Here is a 21,253-nt window from a genome sequence, read left to right as displayed (position 1 = left end):
GATTCTAGTATTTTGTTGCGTTGGGTCCCCTCCGGGAGTCGAACCCACTCGAAGTGTGGCTGAATCTTCTGAACATACCAAAGTATAATCTTACCAGCTATAGACAGAAGTCCTTTAGTCCTCGACTATAGAACAAACTCCCTCTGGACAAACTTTCATCACCATTAACTGTATTTAAATCAAAACTCAAGACCCACCTATTTTCAGGCTACTATTCATGGACTTTATTTCACCCTATTATTCATGGACTTTGATTCATAGACATTATTTCCTGTTATTAGTCATGGGCCTTATTTCAAGCTATTACTCATTTTATTTCATACTATTATTTCATTACGTGTGCCTTTTCTCTCATTTTATGCGCTTTGAACATGCACCTTGCGGATGGATAAATACGCTATCAATATATAATTATTAGTAGTAGTAGGTATTATTATTATTATTATTCGTTCAGATGTGTGTTCAGTTTTATCATTATAGCAGTTATTGGCAAGGATTGTAGTAGTGTGTGAGTGAGTAAGCTTATTCAGTCAACAGAGCATTACAAGGATAACTAGCGTCTGAACGTGCCCTAACACTTGTTCACAGAAGTGAGTGAGCGAGTATGGTTGTATCAATATTCCAGCAATATCACGGCGGGGCATACAAAAATGGGCTTCACATTGTACTCATGTGGGGAATCGAACCGTCTACAGCGTGACGAGCGGACCCTTCACAACGGTGATTATCAAATACATTTCCATGGAATAAACCTTTCATATTTTGGCCACCATCAAACAGTAGTGTATACTTACCTTTGCCCGGCTCGGTACGAGTAGCATGGTTATAATGAAAACTTACCGCTTTGCCGTGTGCGTATTTGCCCGTGTGCGTATTTGCCCGTGTGTGAGGTCAGAATGCTGTCCGAATCCTACAGTTACACAGCCATTCACAGCAAAAGTTCCCGGATGAAGTAGCTTGGTACTTCTGTTACTGGTCACAACCAGGGCTATTTTTCGATAGCGCTAAGATACACTGCCATACAATAGATTTACGCCTATCTTAGCGCACGATTTCGGCCCAAATCTAGAAGCGCATGCCTGTCGCGATCGAGGAGCACGATGACGCGTTTGCTTATAGCTTATAGTATACAAACACTCGTCACATGACGCGAGTGCGACGTGAAATATCCGCGTCCGCGATCAGCGTTTCCTTGGAGCTGGTGTGTGTCTCATGACGGCTGTCAGACCAGTGACCGATATCATGAGCACCTCTGAACGTCCTCTGGGTACGCTAACGCCATTTTTACCAACTGTTGCCATCCCTTAAGTAAATATATAGTTCCCGGAAAATGCTTATATATCACATACACTCTCAGTATGTCTCAATCCCAGTAGCTGGAATAGGGGATGAGTATAGGCTGCGAGAGCTGAGAATAGCGTGAAGATGATTGAATTATTTATTGAATCATATGTGCGCTTGTAAGGGAGACTCCGTCGCCATATAGCTGGAATATTGCTGAGTGCGGCGTAAAACTAAACTCACTCACTCATTGTAAGAGAGACTCGCTTTGACAAAGGTGTATCACTACAATTCTAGACAAGGCCGTTGTACGGCATTTCCTTGACCGCCCTCTGAACACAAGGCCGATCAATAAATAAGTTCGACTATCCCTAAAGCCTATATATAATGTACAATATTAGCATGTTTCAAAGACACGTGGCATCAAACACGTTTCTTGGTCGGTTGCATGTCAACGGGATATTACTCCTTTGTGTGGCTATTGACCAATATATTCCTGCTCACAAAGGTCTAGTGCATGTTTGGGTCGCAGAATACTTCAGAGAGAACATCCAATAAAGAATCATAATGTACATGAAAACAAACCTTCCACCAAGAATGGAATGCATTATATAGTCTTTTTGCAGTGGAAACGTACAGATGAATTTGACTTTAAACAAAAAAGTAAATCAGATAAAGTGAAATTAAGATTGGGAATCCTCATAATTGTACCTTGCCAAATGAACATTCAAATCTCAGCATTTTATTCAACTTAGGACAAAAGTTGTTTAACAAACGATTATAGTTTCAAATCGCTATTATTGGTCTGTATTACAAGGGGGTATGCACATTAAATGAAACTATGCTTTGCTATGGGTGGTTTTTTTCTATGTCCATGGCGTACAACCGTTCCTTGAAGAAACCCGCCTCTGGTCGTGTCTAGTTGTCTTCTTCTCGTTTGTGGGGTAGCCAATTGGTTAAAGCGTTCGCTCGTCACGCCGAAGACCCGGCTTCAATTCCCACATGGGTACAATGTGTGAAGCCCATTTCTGGTGTCCCCGTCCTGATGTTCCTGGAATATTGCTAAAAGTGGCGAAAAACTAAACTCACTCACTCACTCTTATCGTTTGTAATAACCCTTAAATATAAGGAACCATTTAGCGAAACGTAACGACAGGGGGAACCCAATACAGGTGGTGCTAAAAATAGAACGTGTTAATTGATTTCTTCTTTAATTTGTCGTCATTCTCGTAGTGTTCACGTTATGAATATATTGCAGCTATTATTAGTGGTATCATCACTCAAATTACCTGACAATGGTTGCGGTTTGGCATTTCTCGTGTCTATGGTAATTAGTCAGCCTTGGAACTTCAGGTCTAATGCGGTTAATGTATTTCGTGTTATGTAATATGCACGTGGCAGGCATCAAGAGAGGAATGACAATTTGAATTCTAAAAAATCGTCGATCTTCGGATTAATCAATATTACGTTGATTTATTAGTAACTGTTATCTTGAACAGTGTACTTGTCAAAACTACGTGTTTGGGGTGGGTGTCTTAGCGTAAAGTACCTGTGAAAAAACAACATGCTTTGTTCAAAGCACCGAGCCGATAATGCGTTCATAGATTGTTATCTAATTAAATATATTTGTAAAGACCCATGGACATGATGAGACAAGGTCTCACCTGCGCCATCTCAGCTGACTAATGGGACTTTTCGCTTATGTGGAACAACTGAAAGACATTTACGTGACCAATTAATAAAGGATCACAAGTTCTACTATCTCAAGGCCTATACATAAATGTACAATGTTAGCATGTTTCAAAGACACGTGGCATCAAACACGTTTCTTTGTCAGATGCATGTCAACGGGACATTACTCCTTTGTGTGGATATTGACAAATATGTTCCTCGAACAAGGTTACTACCGGGTGTTAATACGTTATATTACATAATATATATTAACTTTCGAGATTTTATAGCGAGACATACTTTCAAGGCATCACGAATACCTTAAAATGTTAGCGTTAGATACCCACTCTCAATGTCTTATTGAAGTATGGATTTAGTCTGGAAATGTTTCTCTGAAAACATATAATGCGTAAAGAAGAGAAATAACAATCTGTCGGAACTACTTTCGACCTGCTGCAATGGTCCTCCTATACCTTAACATTGAAGCACGATAGACGTAGCGCTGAGGCTGCTTTGTACAAAGGCACCTGCAATTAGTTGATTTAAATAAACAAGTCAATATGTTATCATGTAGGCAATGCATACAAAATAAGATTTGAGGAAGGGACTTCAAACATTGTATTCCATTAATAACGGGCCATTTGTGGCCATATCAGGTCACCTGGTAGGTACAGCGCAGCATACATTCCCGCAACAGCAAGACAAGACGAGACAATTGTTTATTGCTTCAAAGACTTGGACTAACCGTGCCCCGTCTGTTTTCTACAGAGATTTACATTTGTGCCTGACAATGGAGGCTGGGCTTATTATTTACAGTTTAATATACTTATATTGCCAAATACAGCAATGAAAGTTTAGATTTACACTGCAACAGGTCTTTTAATGTAACTTCATTTGGAGGTTCCCAGTAATGTTTATCTATATATTTTACCGTGTTTATATGGTGAGTTGGACACACAAGCAAGTTATTCGTCTTCTATGACATGAGTTCCAGATGACATACAAAATTCACAATATCTCAAATTTCTATCAATGTTTTTGTAACGTTATATTTCAATTTGTAGCTTTTGGCATGATATTCTAATCTTTGTTAAATAGCATCGTTGATTCTGTGGAACCAAATTAAGATAAAATTCATATTCAAACTCTTTTTTTAACATTCGAATACAATATAAGTTTACTACTCTTCTCTAACTCACTTCTGCCATGCATATAATTATCATTCATGCGTTGTTTAAATGAGGCTACAAATGACATGCAGTCAACAGAATACGGATCTAGCCAAACATGCATAACCATTTTACAAAACAATTCCTTCACAGAATAACACCAATTTCTGTCACCTTTGTCGCAATAAAGTAGTGATATGTTATATGCAGCTTTCAAGACCATGTTTTCAGTGTTTAACAATCTAAACCAGTAGCGTAAAATTCTACCAAGTTCACTATAAACTGCTGCATTTGATGCTTTGGAATGGACATGTAATATTTTCTTACAAAACCTAAGATGTATTTTTTGCACCATTTAAGTCTCATATCTCACAACCATAGCTAAGAGTTACTCCTTACGAAAAAAGCAAAGAGTTGACAACATGTTTTGGGTTAAAAAGTCCATGCCTTAATGGAGAAGACAAAACATTCATAGACTTCAGGCCCCTCCCTGCAAGAGTTTTCTGAACAAATGTAAAGATCTAGAGTAAGAAATATGATAACCGATATAGTTAAAATGATCCACAATTTCCAAGGCCTCACCTTTAATCGTCCAAAGCTCATTATCTCTTAGTTTACCCTTTGCCCGAAAAAACATAACTTCAGTCTTACTTATATTGGCATGCAAACCTCACTATGCACAGTATTCTTGCAAGCTATTTATATGACACTGTAATCTTTGGGAGTTTCAGAGACTACAACCACATCAGCAGCAAATAAAATGAGAAAAATTATTAACAAAGTCAACAGTAATACCATCCTCAGAATTTGCCTTTAAAGAACCACTAAACTTTGTTTTTGTTACTCTTTTAACCATTACATATGAAAGATTTGTGGTTAGTCTTATGCGGAACACCAAATTTATTCTTTAAAACTTGTGGTTAATTAATACCGAGCGATTAAAAGTGGCCAAAAGTCGCCTGCTTCCCTCTCGCCCGCCAACGAAACCACAGACAGGTTACGTAACTCTGTCGCCAGAGCACTGCAGTGACGTCATATGAGGAACGATTTTCAGTTAGTTGTATAGAAAATGTGTAGCACGCTCATCATTTTGATGATTTCTCGACATCAAGGATGACATGCCGAATCGTTGCTTTGTCGCCAATTGCTCCTAGGGGTCAGGGCGATGGTGTCCCCATGCACAGATTTCCACAGGACCCCGCAGTTCGTGCTAAATCGGTTATGTTTGTGGAGTGCGAAGCGAGCGTTGTGGAAGCCTGAAACCATATCTTACTTGTGTTCAGATCGCTTCACTGAAGTTAAAGAATCAAAACTACTTACTAGTTGTTGTAAAATATGCATATGATTGATGACCATAAAGATTTTCTATGACACAACTTGTAACATAACGATTTCTTCCTCGGAAGTGAGGTTGTGGTCGAAGTAACAATAATATTGTAAGTAGTATTATATTGACACCCACCTCGCTGCCACGAGAGAAATTGTTATGTTATACGCTATGTCATGCAAAATCCTATTGGCCATCAATAAAATACATATTTTACTACCAGTAGAAAGTAGTTTTGATTTTGTAACTCGGTGAAAACAAACCTAAATACCATTTATCCTCAGACTGGCGGATGTTCCCGATAGGGCGCCGCCATTTTAAAATAAAAAATCTGTTAGAATTAATGAGATTATAGTTTGTTTTCATCAAGTTAGATAATCAAGACTACTTTCTACTCGTAGTTAAATATGTATTGGAATCATAACCAAACGGATTTTGCATGACACAACTTATAACATAACGATTTCTTCCACGGAAGCGAGGTGGGGGTGGAAGTCACAATACTGCGCGATAAATTTCTTGCTACATTCCCATGGTTAATGTCCACTCACCAGTATGTAGATACTAGTCAATGTGCGTCTTTATATTTGGTCTTATAATCCTAATTAGTTAATTATCATACTTGTATGCATTTTCAAACTAAATAAAAAGCAGACGATCTGCTGATACTTATAGTGAATTTATAACAGAACTGTAATATCTAGACATTTTATAGTTTGCCAATGTGAATCATAATTCGCACACACACCCTAGTGCATGTTGTCTGACTCATTACACTTCACGGCGAAAACAATGATTCTGTTGATTGCTACGACAAATGAATAAAATCAAAATACAAATATTAAGATGAAAACAGATTAAAGTTATAGGAACAATATCAGGCCATTACCTTGTTCGAGGAATGTATCCATCAATATCCACAAACTGTTCCAAATGATGTATCTTTTAACAGTTTAATATACGAAAAAAGTGATAAATCTTTTCAGGTATTGGTGTATAGTCTCATTGGTCACCCAAGATAGCACACCTGGCAACTAATTGCATAATGTCCGCCTTTCTTCAAAAACAGTAATTTAGTTAGCCAATAATGGGCAATCAATCAATGTATTGCCGGTTAATCCTTTGAAAGAAGGACGTTGTTTTTACACAGACACCGACACGACAGAGTGTATTCAGTATAGATTAGTAAATCTACATACATAAACACTACCTTTTGACAATTCCGCTGTGTAAGATAAAAGTAATTAATCAATCAGCGTGTTATCGGTTAATCCTTTGATCGATGTTTATAATGTTGAATATTTACTCCAGACACAAGAAATGCCAAATGGGAACCTTTGTCGGGTAATCTAAGTGTGTTACCACTAATTATACCTGTTATAAATTCATTAACTGACCATCAAGTGAATGATGACAAATAACATGTGTAGGTTTATACCACCTAACACGGGTTACAACAAAGGGAGTATTAATTGCTGTATTGCATGTGAAAACTTATGGTTCGACACTGTTTTGAGAATACAAACAGATTTTTACATGATATGATTAAATATCGAGGTAAAAAACACAGAAATGGGATCGATTTGGATCAGTCATTATACAAATAGGGCCTAACGACACCAATCGATTTTGACAGAATCGTCTATGAAAACAAGTTGTAACTCGGAAACTAGGCAAAGCAGGAGACAAAATTAAATGACAGTAGATTGTGAGAACATATAGCTTTTATTTTCCACAACAATTGTCACGATTTCAGGTTTATACAAGCCTGTAAACAAGATAATTTAACCCCTAAAATGTAGATGAATTCTGCATCGGCCCTCAAAGCTATTCCTCATATGACGTCACAGAGACGCGCCGCTCTGATTGGTTGAAATTTCGTTCGCGGGTGAGAATTGTGCACTGTTGTCAAAAAGGTCGATTTAAGTCAATTAAAGGTCGAAATGAGTAGTTTTAATGACGGGGTTTCATTTATAACGATGCCAGTTAGTGATTTATGTATTTGTACCCCCTAGGGTTTATGTGACCTTTAAGTTTATTCACAAGATCTTCCAAAAAGAAAGAAAACAAAATAGGTGACATAACCTCGCCCTGTTTGATGCCTGCTCCAATACTCAGGAACTCAGAGAGTGCAGAGTTAGCCTTGACACACGACTTTACCTCGGAATACATAGATTACATAATCAACCACATTTTACCTTCCACGCCTTTTTCAAATAGCTTACATAACATTCCATTTCTATATACACTATCAAATGCCTTCGAAAGGTCAACAAAAGAACAATAAAGTCTTTTCTTCTCTGAGATAAACTTTCTGATGAGTGTACTAAGTATAAGCTTCGAAAAACATCTATTTAGTGAGACACTTCTGTAGTTTCCTTCTTGTGAATGGGAATGATTACTCCTCTAGTCCAAGATAAAGGATATACACCTGAGGTAAATATCTTATTGAAGAGTATTGTGAGATCATCGAGTAACTAGTCGCAAGAACATTTAAACAATTCATTTACTGGACTATCGAGACCTGCCGACTTACTCACTTTTAAACCATTTATGGCCTTCCGCACCTCCTCCTGTGATATTGGACTGTCAAGCTTCTCACAGCCTTCTGTATTCTGACGACAATATTCAGACAGATTAGATTCAGCATTTGGGTTAGCAAAATGTTCACAGTTCAATGGAACTATCCATTTGCTGTAAAACATGTACCGGTGAAAAGAAATAAAATTTAAAAAAAAAAAAAATGTTCACAGTCCATGGATACACTGTCCCAGCATAAACGTCTTGGGAGCTGGGCGTATTTTCATACTTTATCCTTTGTCGCCTAAAATATTTCCAAAACTCCTTGGGATGCTTGTGTCTCACCTTTTCAATCTCCTTACACCTTTTAGAACTATACACTTCTTTTTCTAATACCTCTTCACGGTATTGGGCCTCGATACGTTACATAACAATGCCGTGAGACTGTCCACAATACTGCTGACGTTTTCGTCGTTACCCCTTGCTGATTTCTGGTAGCACATTTACTATAAGTCAGCTCTAAAACTCTCGACATGCTGTTCGTTCCATCTATGTGCACAGTGTATGATCTCACACAGTGCAAACCGGATATAGAGCGCTGTACGTTCGTGCTTTGGTTGATAGATATGTCGTCTGAACAGGTATGCTCGATTAAAAAAGTTTGTTTAAAGGCACTACAGTATAATATCACATACAAATAGGCTACGCTACAACATTAGATAACTTGGACATCACATTTACAGCAATTACTAGCGAGATATCTGTATGTTAATTTCTGGTTTCCCCCGCCGTGATCTTGCTGGAATATTGCTGAAAGCGGCGTAAAACCCAACTCACTCACTCTGTAACATGGTTTTTCACCTCTTGCGCATGGAGCCAAATTCAACCAGCTTGTTCACTTTCGCTTCTACTCATATATACCATCATGTTAGTCTAAAGAGCTACCAGTATTATATCCATTCGTAAAAGATTTTACAATGCATGTGTGAATGTTCATGTTTCAAAGTTCACTCGCAACAATGCAGTATCACCGTACTTGATTATAGCCAAAATATAGCACGTATCTTAATAACGTCCTGACCTTCCAAATCGCCTGATCTGAACCCGATCGAGCTTCTGTGGTACAAACTTGATCGACGCGTTCGTAAACGTCACCAACGTCCTCAGACACTTGCAGAACTTGCCAACGCGTTGCAGGAGGAATGGCAAAGAATTCCCAAAGCAAAATTCCGACGACTTGTGGAATCCCTTCCAAGGCGGTGTCGAGCAGTGACGGCTGCAAGAGGTGATGTCACCATCAGGTACTGACTGGCCTGAGCGCCCCCTTGTGTCCACACATGTGCAGTGAGTGTCGAATTCCCTTCATTCTGTGTTCAAGCATAATCTACTTGTGTATACTTAAATACGTGTTATACGTTTCCTTATTTTTTGGCCTATGCGCTTCTTTTTCTTTGTCTCATCATGCCCGACATCCTTTAAGCTATGTAAGACAAGTAGAAGCATTTATTGCTTGGAACTTCTCAAAACATCAAAAATCTCACTATTGTGTTGTCATTACAAGGTACAATGTACTTTCCTTCAGATTTTAATACTTCTGGTATAATTTTGAACGTTTTGGTTTATAGATAAGTTTTTGGATTGGGTTGTAGATAATTCACTGGATGGGTGATTGATAATACAGTGGTCAATGATAATGTTGAAAGAATTTGTCCGAAAATCACAATAACAGCAAACTGAAGTGTTCATTTTGTCGGTCTGCGTTGAATTCAGAATTAAGAACTTCAATTGCTAAATAACATGAACTAATTAGAAACGGTACAGTTGTATATTTTGAAAGCGCTATCAACCAACTGTATTAGCGGCAATCAACTTGTGGATGCATAGGAGGGTAACGTTTAACTCTCGGGTAAAGAAACGAATACTCTATGTTAGGAATATTATACACATTTTAAAAGCTTATTTATCAAATATTCCATATGTTGTCAAGTTTTACCAAGAAATTGCGAAATTAAGGAATATTGGCATTATTTTCCATGTTTTCTGCAAAGGGCCAAAACTGGTGATGCGTTTTTGATATTTGAAAGAATTATAGAGGGTCATTACTCAAGTTGGCAGTGAATTGTAGTTTATAGCAGTAAGAAGAAGTATTTTGCTCATTTTCGTACTTGAACTATACTCACAGTAATAAAAAAACAGGTGCCCGGCACAAAATACCTATCAACCAGAGCACGAATGTACAGCGCACTATATCCGGTTTGCACTGTATGAGATCATATACACTGTGTGTGTCTCATGTTCAGTTCTCTCGCACTGTACATCAGTTTTTCTCTTGGTGCTGTTGCAGTGCCTACACATTGATATGGGTGCATGGTCACTAAAGGTGTTAAACTTCATAACTCTAAATGTAGATATAGGTGTTCCCGAACCAGCTTGCTCATACAACAAATAGTCCATAACAGACATACCATTATAGTTTTGGAATGTGAAATTTTCTGTATTGCTGTCCGTACCCCCATTCGCTATTCTGAGACCAGAAGCTCGACACAGATGATCCAAACGAGAGCCAAAGTTATTGGTTGACGTATCCAGCGTATTTCGGCATTGCATTATCAACATTATAATTAATATCATCCATTTCCTTATTATAATACATGTAATCACCAAGAACATAATCTTCACATTTAACAATACGTGCATTAAAATCACCACTAATTATAACATCGCCTTTTTCTCTAAACAGACTGTAGCCATCCTTAATTAGATCAAACAGATTATCATCATGTAAGGTGTACATTACTGAATTTTCAGGCCAAATATATACAATACAAACAAATACATCATTTACCAAATTAAAGGATTGCTTATCAAGCACTGGACCCGTGAAGATCCGGGTTAAAATTGGTCTCCAGCAACCCATGGTTGTCGTAAGAGGCGACTAACGGATCCGGTGGTCAGGCTCGCTGTGTTGGTTGACACATGTCATCGGTTCCCAGCTGTGTAGATCGATGCTCATGATGTTGATCACTGGATTGTCTAGTCCAGACTCGATTATTTAGAAACCGCCGCCATTTAGCTGGAATATTGCTGAGTGCGGCGTAAAACAACAACCAACCAATCATTCGGGAAGGGCATTATGATCATTGCATTCAGATTCAGGTTTATCATGCATTCCCATAAATGCATTCACAGTGCATACTATGACACAGATAATGTCTACAAACACAAAGGGTTAATGCACCTATAGAGGTAATGGATGTATACAGCTTTATGTATAGAATTATGTACAGGAGAAAATCGATTTAGGCATACGGCAATATATAATGTATGAACACGTCAATACATGTATATGCTTCCCATCAAAAGTTTAGCCTCACCTAAAACACTCACTATATGTTATGTATATATATATGGTTACATCGAAGATGGATTTCTCCACTAACTTGGGGGAACCTACTGCAAACCTTATGCAGATGAATTGCACGAGGATCATGCATCAAATTGCTGGAAAGCAATGTGCTTGTAAACAGCTGCGTTTCGGTGTACAACTTTGTTAAGAATTCGCCAATTTTCACTGATTTTTATCATTTATTGAACTCATGACAACAATCTTTTCATTCGTTACAAGACATCAGTTCATGTGTAAACAGTACCTTTAAACAGTATGGAATATTTTGCAAAATTTAGTTTAGAACAGTTGACTAAAGTAAGTGGCTACATTTATACTAGTGAGTCTAAACTTTTGATGGGAAGTATATGAATGTAAGTATATGACAAAGGATACTATACATATATTGATGTTGATATTTGACAATCGAGTGAGTGAGTTTAGTTTTACGCCACATTCAGCAATATTCCAGCTACATGGCGGCGGTCTGTAAATAATCGAGTCTGGACCAGACAATCCAGTGATCAACAACATGAGCATCGATGTGCACAATTGTATCTACAAAGTCAGCGAGCCTGACCACCCGATCCCATTAGTCGCCTCTTACGACAAGCATGGGTTACTGAAGGCCAATATTCTAACCTGGACCATCACGGGTTTTGACAATCGAGAATGTACAGCCATGATGATATTGATGTAGATATATGACACTCTATAATTAGAAACAGAAGACCAGGAATAATGAATGTATCATGCATAAAGATATATATTGATATTGTTATGTGGCAATAGATAATATACCAAAAAGGATATACTGTCGAAGGTACATGACTATAAATATATCGTATAGACATAAATATATTCGATATCATATTTATATTTTTTCCACAGTTAGATTATTTTATTAGAATGAGTAAACACCGTTAGATAACAAACCGTACTTACTGACTGTCAACAATCTATGTTTATCTGTTTATCTGAAATTGTTGAAATGGCGAATGTGAAAAAGATACTGCACTATCAAGATGGCGTTTTTGCTTCACTCTCTAGACAGATATCGACCCGAATTTCCTATCATCCTATAAGGCTGTGGCTTGGATCAATATCACATTATACGGCTATTATGGTTCCAGATTTGTCTGTGGGCCGTGCGGCACGCATTACTAGCACGGAATACGTCAAATAGGTATTCTTTACACCTACGCATGGTTCCCTAGAAATACATGTTTAATTATCAAGTAGGTAACACCGTCCTGCATGTGACCCGTACACGTGCCCTTGAACCCAGGACGATGTACCTACATGTTATTCGGTACATTCGGGGTGTCTGGGATCGCCACGCCCAAAACCACTATTAATACCAGAGCAGTCAGGCGTTTTATATCGTATTGACAACTGTAACGTTTTCTTATATTTATACGAATTGTTCTTACGCCCAAACGAACTGTTACAGCGAACGACACGTACATTTTATACATTTATTTTGTTTTCGATTCATAAATATGTAAATGGGTCAAGTGCAATAACATCGAATACTTGTAGCTGTACATCCAGATATACATACGCCAGGTCACGTTTTTGTAGACTTGACTACAAACACGTCATTGACTATCTATTCAAAATTAGTAATGTTGGGTGTTGAATTGTACGGTAGTGGAGTTTAAGTTATCTTGTCACTTATGGCACGGCGTTCTTACACAGACACGGAACTATATCGTCTATCGTATGTTCTCAAGGTCGCGGAAGCTTCGGCGAAGGTAGTTGTGCGGTTGTTATCACATGTCAGTTTACCGATACACGTGACCAGGATCAAGAGACTGTATGCTACAGCAAGTGGAAGTAAGGCGAGTCAAGTTCAATGTGTGGGTAAGCTTTGAATGAGCTGGCCTTTTTCTACAGGAAACACTCATATCTTAGTTTGTAAGTATGAAATATATTAGTGTACCTTTGGTTGGAGTAGTATGTTACAGCATTTTACTCATAGGTTAATGACTGCTTAAATATATGGGCTTTTTGTGGTGAAATCTAATGTCTTTAAAAAACAGTCCAAGTGACAACGGATGTATTAATTATGTATTGAATACGAAGTAATTTTATGTAGTAAACATTATAATTGTTTCATCCTGGCATCGGAAAAATTATCGTCACGTGTCTTAAAATATTAAAAATGAATTAATTAATGATATATTGAGGATGCTGGGGTAAATAATATGGGTAGAGTCACAAAACATCGTAAAATTTAGTATTAAATAAAAAAACTACTGGGAAAATTATGTTTTTTTACCATTTCAACTGGCAGGTTTTCTCTGACACGTGACCTGGGACTTGCAGACAATTGTTATCGAGTCGTTCGTAATGGCATATAGCACCTGTATTGTCAGCACCGTGGTGTATATCGATTACGACACAGTGGATCGCTGTTTCGTGTGAACACCCAACGGTCTTTTTACGGCACCAAATGTCATTTCACATGTAAGCCTAGTGGCTATACCAAATTTATACATCAACCGAAATTAATTTGTCCCGAAATAGCTACCTCTAAATACCGTCAGCTGTAGGTAATCGAAGAAGTGTGACTACCTCATGGAAGATTGAAGTCGAATAACCGCTTGAATGATTTTCATAAGTATATTGAAATATATGTCAAAACCACTGGGCCGTGTGGTATTTCAATGATATAGACACTGCGAGACGTGGGGGGGGGGGGTGAGGAGGGGGGGTGCAGTTTGTAGGTCAGTGTCAAGGTCGGGGAGGCGGTACTCCGTGGTCCCATGTGTCTGCCTCAGTGCTCATGCCCTTGCTCTAAAACATTTTGCGTTCACGGACTTTGACTTTCCAGAGCACAATGATATTACACCATCCTGTTGATATGATTTTTATTAGGTAGATTCATGTTGATAACATAGAATGTGTTTTATACGTATGTTAACGATGGACACGGGCGGAGGGATTTCCTTGGCTTTCCTGATCTGCATAATAACAGGAGTCACGTGACCACGGCCACATGAGGTAGTCTTGGATATATAAATCAATACACGGCAGACCTGTTTACCCAATAATTGGATGTAAAATGCGAGACGTGTCTTCAGCTTTCAAAGGACTAGAAACGCAATGTGTAAATGTCAGTGGTTTTCTAAACAGATTTTATTGGGAACATTTTCAGATATTAAATATTAATGGTTATTAATATGATCTGTGGGTTACATATTATTTTAGTGATACATATAATTGTAAAACAGATTCTAATAGATAGTAAGGGTGTAAGGATTAATAATTTGGCATTAAATGTTAATATTTTTGGTTTTTTCTCAAATATACCTAGGTGATTTACAGTAAATGTTTCGATTTTTTTTCTGACTTTGTGGGTCATGAAAATATTTTTTCAATCAAATAAGCTATTAGTACAGTAATTCGAAATAAGGCAAGGGCAGTGAAAGCTAATTGTCAACACTGCACAGAGCATAGTACATCTGTCTGACAGCAAGAATCAAATCGTGACAAAACAACAGTGTTGACATGACGCAGTAATTTCCTAATCGGTGCATGTACGGATTTTTTCAATATAGGAGTACTGGAAAACAGTAAGAGTACATTTAGAGTACTGAATGGAATTTAATGGCGTATCAGTAATCTTGTGTTTCGTTTCATATATGCACCACAGCATTGCTACTCTTGTGTAAACAGGTCAGTAAACAATACAAACAATACTTTTTCAGATAAGTACGTCTGTAAATGATTCTGAAACCGTACACCATTGCTGTGGTCCATATCTGCTACGTTTTTAAAATTGTTTCCTACCGTATCGTGCTTATTATATATCCGTACATACACCGATACGGCCCTTATCTGGAGCCCTGCCTGACCTGCCGTACCTTGTTTTTAGTCGTTATTTTACAATCACAGTTGATGTTTTGATGAAAGTTCCAAACTGAAGTTGACTCACCAAAACATGTCCATGACTCCCTCTCATGACACCAGGGAGTCATGATGACTCCTAAAAGTTTTATGCCTAGGACAAACACTGAAAACAATCCAGTGATCGACGTCATGAGCATCGATTTACACAATTGGGATTAGGACGATATGCTTCAACCAGTGGTAAAAAATCTGAGACCCACTTGACTTCAGGCTTTCCACTCACGTTAGCTCACATTCTGTGCTAAAACTGACATTGTGATAAAAGCGGCATTATACACAATTTACTCACTTTGACTCCATGAATCTATTTGAAAATATTTAGAAACATGTTTCCATTGTTAATTTTTATTGCAAGATTGCTGTCTGATTTAATAGCTAAAAACTTGAACAGTGAGGCATATTGAGATTTAATTGAATAAACAAACAATTGGACCTTTGGAAAAAAGGACAATGCTATTAGATCTTCACTCAGCTGGACATATGAAAAACCCAGTGAGCCGCTCACTCGGATGATCGACCTATGTTATATTAAGCTGATATGTAAACTGACATAGCCTTATAAGGCTTCTGCAGAGACTGTTGTGTTTGATATATTTAGTGACAGTCAGACCAAAATACGCTTCCCAAGAGACAGTGTGGAAGATTCAGTGTTAGTGTTCACTGTTGTAGAGTTGGTCCTCGTCATCATGGGATTTTAACCACATTGACACGCAGTATTTAAGAGTCTGTCTTAGTGATCCGTCAGGGATTGGTTTTGCTATATCCAGTCGACACCAGTGCAGGTAACTTGTATTGTCAGGTGACACCAGGAAACATTTTCCACCAGAATTCATGGCAGTTGGTTTATTGGTATAAATTTCATGTATGAAATAAGCAGTGATGATTATTTTCTGCGGATCCTGGAAGTTCACAGATTTGATCATGCAGGGGGCTTAATTGTGAATCTCCTAAACCTGCGGCCACCAAGACCCCGGGCTCATTTTCCTCTTTTTTTCACTCACACCCATTCTCATCCCTGAATAAGTCTTCTATTTAGTGTATCAGGTGAATCAATTACCAGAACCAAAAATTGTGAAAAGTATTTTTTTTTCATGCTCACAAATTAGTTACGTGGACAACACAGTGTACATGATCTTGTGACATTTCATTGAAGGTCAGGGGCCACTGTGTATGTCAGGTGTTACTTGTAATGGTGGATAATATTATTTGCCAATCTGAAAAAAATTTGATTTATGAATGAAAATGTTGGTTAAAAAGCAACCACCTATCAAATCAGACAGAGTTCTGAGACATCGCAGGGGTTCAATTGTTTTAGTGACTTTAAGAGAGTAACTTGTCCTGACTAATTTTCCACTTGTCCTGATTCTATGACATAATCATGACTGTCTGAATTATGAAAGAATAAATCAACATGGTATTTGATGTTAATGTTTACTGGACTATTTATTGAAAAGTGATAAATAGCAAAGAAAGATAACTCTACTTTATTATCATTGCAAAATTTTATAGCTAAATTTTGAGCAGATTGAAATTAAATCCAAGTTTATTTGCAGTTTGAAACCTTAAGTGGAAATCATCTAGTAGCCCAGGGACAAGTACGATACCATGTATTTGATTGCCCAAAATGAAAACTGACTTGTCCCGGGCATCAGGCGATGGGATTTTTGAACCCCTGCATTGAGTTATATGGGCATTTCTGGAGATATTGAAGTTGGTTTATAATGAATATCTCCCTCACACTGCTTATAAAGAATCGTCACTTGTAGGTGATGGCAATAGGATTGTTGATAACATGGTGCAGCCATTATTTCGATTGAAAACCTGATTGATTCACCGGGTTTAAGCTGGTGCAGGTCGAGGGAACAAAATGAAATTGTACCCTGTTAGCATACCCGATTTTTGTAGAGTAAATCTTAGTGCTTGGTATATGAGATTTTAACCTCCTCCAGACAGCAACATATGTTATATTTGGGATTACACCTTCTTAGTAAGGACAAATTCTAGTACTTTTTTGGGTTGAGTCCCATCCGGGATTCGAACCCACACCCTCAGAGTCGGGCACCAAATTGCCAGCACACAAAGACTGTTGTAGAGTAAATCTTAGTGCTTGGTATATGAGATTTTAACCAGCATTGTTTCAGGATTATTCATCCTTTAGGAAGTAGTGTGGATACACATACGACGACTAGTGAGCTTGATACCAGTATCAGTGCTATCTTTGGCAGGTTCTATCATTGATTGTGTCATGTACAGTGGCCACAGTTGAACACACATTCAGAAAAGCTAGACGTGACAAACATAATGGTTGATGGAGTACCAGTTGGCTTGGTAACCATGGCCTGTGTGTGAACGGTATTTAAGTATCACTGCACGTGTATTGACTGTGAGTATGACGACTGTGGAAGTGTTGTGTCAAATGTTGTTCCCATGTCTGGCGAAGTCGCGTGTGAAAAATGGCATTTTCGGTCCTGCTGTGAAGTGAACCTTTGGTGAGGTGAGCCATGTTAGTTCATGAATTCAATTTGTTGATCACTATAATTGAATATTCATGAATTTTAAAAACCAATTTTTAAGTTGAATTGATTATTTATCAAAGTGAGGTATGAAAAAAGGAATATATCCATTTTTATATATTTCATTTGATAGTGAATGTGGTTGATGGTCATTATCGTGATAAATTAAAGCTGTCAGCATCATCAAAACATGTCGAATAATTTGTTTGTTTTCATTTGACCGAATATAAGGAATAAATCATCAGCTTATGTCGTGTTGTGGTTTTCAGAAATATATTCCCGTATCTATTTTATTCACCTCATAGTGGATTTGTTGTGGCCCTAGATTATCACAGTTACATAGCAGTGTGTGTGAGGGTGAGTGTGTGTTTATGTCAGTGTCTGGCTTAGGACCTGATGTCAAAATGCCATCATTATCCAGTGTTTGTGACCCGTGAAGGTCCGGGTTATAATGAACCTTCAGTAACCCATGCTTGTCGTAAGAGGCGACTAACGGGATCGGGTGGTCAGGCTCACTGACTTGGTTGACACATGTCATCGGTTCCCTATTGTGCAGGCCGATGCTGATGCTGTTATCACTGGATTGTCTGGTCCAGACTCGATTATTTACAGACTGCCGCCATATAGCTGGAATATTGCTGAGTGCGGCGTAAAACTAAACTCACTCACTCACTCACTCACTCACTCACTCATTCCAGTGTTTGCCTAGGCATAAAAAAAATAGCACAGAATGTCAGCTAATGTGAGTGGAAAGCCTGAAGTCAAGTGGGTCTCAGATTTTTACCACTGGTTGAAGCATATCGTCCTAATCCCAATTGTGTAAATCGATGCTCATGACGTCGATCACTGGATTGTTTTCAGTGTTTGTCCTAGGCATAAATGTAGGAGTCATCATGACTCCCTGGTGTCATGAGAGGGAGTCATGGACATGTTTTGGTGAGTCAACTTCAGTTTGGAACTTACATCAAGACATCAACTGTGATTGTTTAATTACGACAAAAAACAAGGTACGGCAGGTCAGGTATTTAATCAGCACTGAGCAGTTAATTGGGTAACATTTAGTTGTAGATTATCTGAACTAACAGCCCAGTAGCATTGTGTCAACAATGACAAAGGCTTCTAAATTCACTGCGTATTTGAGATAATTTGTGCCTCAAATACACAGGTTTTCTTCGTCATGGCAACCACTGATTATCTATTGTTTTCTAAATGTATAATTATTTTGTTTCAATGATGTCTTTTAGCTGCTGGTGTATTATGAGATTATTAAATTAAAAGATTATGTTTACTGCATACATTACCTGAAAATAGGAGTTGTATTTGAACATTTGTGGAAGAAACATGTATGACTTGTCCGTTTATTGACCCTGCATCAGGGAAGGGCTTGAGGTTGTTGCACCTGTATCTTTACAATTTATTCTGATCTAGATGACTCTTATCACGACCAAGAATTTTCTGAACCTTTGCAGTCCATTGCTATCATCTAAGTGCATAAACTGGACCAGCAAGATTAGTGATAACAGGATCTGTTGAGTCACAAGGCTTTATCTTGGTTTGTGGAATTTATGATCTGGGGATTCATAACTCCAACCTAAGAAGGTCGGGAGTATATGGGTACCAATAAGGTAGGTACCGTCCAAAGACATTTTTGTTCAATAAATAATTTAAAAACTATTTCTTTGATTTTTCTCAAATTCTTGAACCACCTTCTTTGTCTAATGAAGAATTGCAGTGCAATGTTTGGTTATTATATTATAGTATTTTCAACTAATGACTTGAAAACTATTGGTCAGAATGTTTCTGAAATTTGGAAAACCTCTTTGTCTAAAGGAGAGGTGCAGTGCACTGTTTGGTTCTGATTTTCTAATTTTTTAAAGAGATGTGTCAATTTACATATTTCAGACTTAAAAAGACCCATGGAAATTTGTGTTTAAACAATATAACCCAAAGACATTTGAAAGGATTATTTTCAAATTTGGTTATCACCCACCATATCTATTTGGGAAGTGCTCTTCAAAGTTTTATTTTGATATTTTCAATTTATCAAGAATTATCACAAATTACATCTCTTGAACTTAGGATAAATTGTGTGTCAAACTTGTTCAACCAAAAAAGTTCACAATCATTTAATGGATGATTTTCAGATTTTGGTAATGGTGTCCTTGTGTATAGGAAAGGTGCTGTTCAAAGTTTAGTACAGATTTTGTATTTTGTCAAGATTAATCATTATCAATTGTTCAGCTGAAATGGGAGTCCTGATCAGGGGTATTAAGCCTTGCTCACATTGTTAGGCTTGTTCAATTTTAGTGCTGTCACTAGTGAAATACTATCACCTCTACATAACCACAACAGTAGTGAATCTAGTGATAATGTTTGGATAATGTAGGCAATTATATTGATCTTTGAACCCAGGACATATTTCTAGTACTATGTTTTTCAGCAGTTTTTAATGCAATATGTCAGAGCAGACGTCAGCCATGAATATTTACAAACATTTGTCTAGTGATAGGTGTGCTGATATCAGATGTGTATCTGAAGTGTGTGGGTGATAGGTACAGGCATGACCCTGACCTTCACATGCGCGGTGGAGGTCTATCTGTGTCACGTTATATACCCAACTCACGGGCTAGTTAAGGTCAGGTTTACAATCACGTGACTCAACAGTGTGTATCAGTCAGTGGCATGTTAAATCTAATCTGTATCAGACTTTGTACATATTTGAGGTTAGGTAATGTGATCAGTAGTGTATTTCATTCTGACCATGCTTTAGGTAACATGCAGCATGATAGAATAACCAGAGGTACAGATAAGATGCGTATCTGCGTAAATTACGTAAATATTTATGTGAAAACTTTATTCCTATTAAGTTTGTTTCGTACAAGTACGATTGAACTTTTGGAAATACTCAATAAACTTTGATCTTACATGCATACACACAAAAATTTAATATCTTAGCTCGGAGGTTACTGAGGATAGAGGTTCTATTTCAGCACATGAACCTGGCAACTTGCAGTCGTTCTTATAGTTTCTCATATTACTGATCAAATGTAAATAACAAGCACATAAACCAACATTTAATCTTTATTAAATTTTTACAATTAATGGGAAATGGCAAAATACCCAATTTCGTTTTAGTGAGGCAGGTACAATTTATTTGGTTACTCAAAGGAAAATTAGGATAGAAATGAACACAAACGAGTCCATAATTCAATGACCCTAAAAGTTATCTGTAGCTCTGAATAATTAAAGGCCCATTACATTTGTAAACATTTTAGGGTCAACAGAATCTGCGATAATAGTAATGATATGAAGAGACAGGACCTGAACAAAACAATTCACATCGTGTAAGACTGGACAAGAGTCGAAGAGAGCATGAGCCATTAATGTACTCACCATATTGCATGCACTGCTCCACTTATCAATCTTACCATCATCTAGTAAAAGAATTTTTTAGAAGTTCCCATCCTAA

General features: G+C 37.6%; 1 protein-coding gene across 4 annotated transcripts in view; it reads left to right on the top strand.

Annotated features, from left to right (window-relative positions):
• LOC124258946 (hormone receptor 4-like) overlaps nt 1-21,253 on the top strand; it is a 56,375-nt gene that overhangs the window by 19,213 nt on the left and 15,909 nt on the right. Inside the window, exon 1 of one of the 4 annotated variants that reach the window (XM_046693015.1) lies at nt 13,135-13,215. The exons of 1 other annotated variant lie outside the window; for it this stretch is intronic. The gene's annotated coding sequence lies outside the window, so the exon portion shown is untranslated. Of the gene's footprint in view, nt 1-13,134; nt 13,274-21,253 lie in introns of those variants that run through there. 2 more of the 4 variants (XM_046693013.1, XM_046693012.1) reach the window with 2 other exon arrangements.

The sequence above is a fragment of the Haliotis rubra genome, unplaced genomic scaffold (assembly GCF_003918875.1).
Source record: "Haliotis rubra isolate DU_JTF1 unplaced genomic scaffold, ASM391887v1 Scf703, whole genome shotgun sequence".
Lineage (NCBI taxonomy): Eukaryota > Metazoa > Mollusca > Gastropoda > Lepetellida > Haliotidae > Haliotis > Haliotis rubra.
Note: the sequence above shows the minus strand (reverse complement) of the source record. Positions and strands in the feature narration are given on the sequence as shown.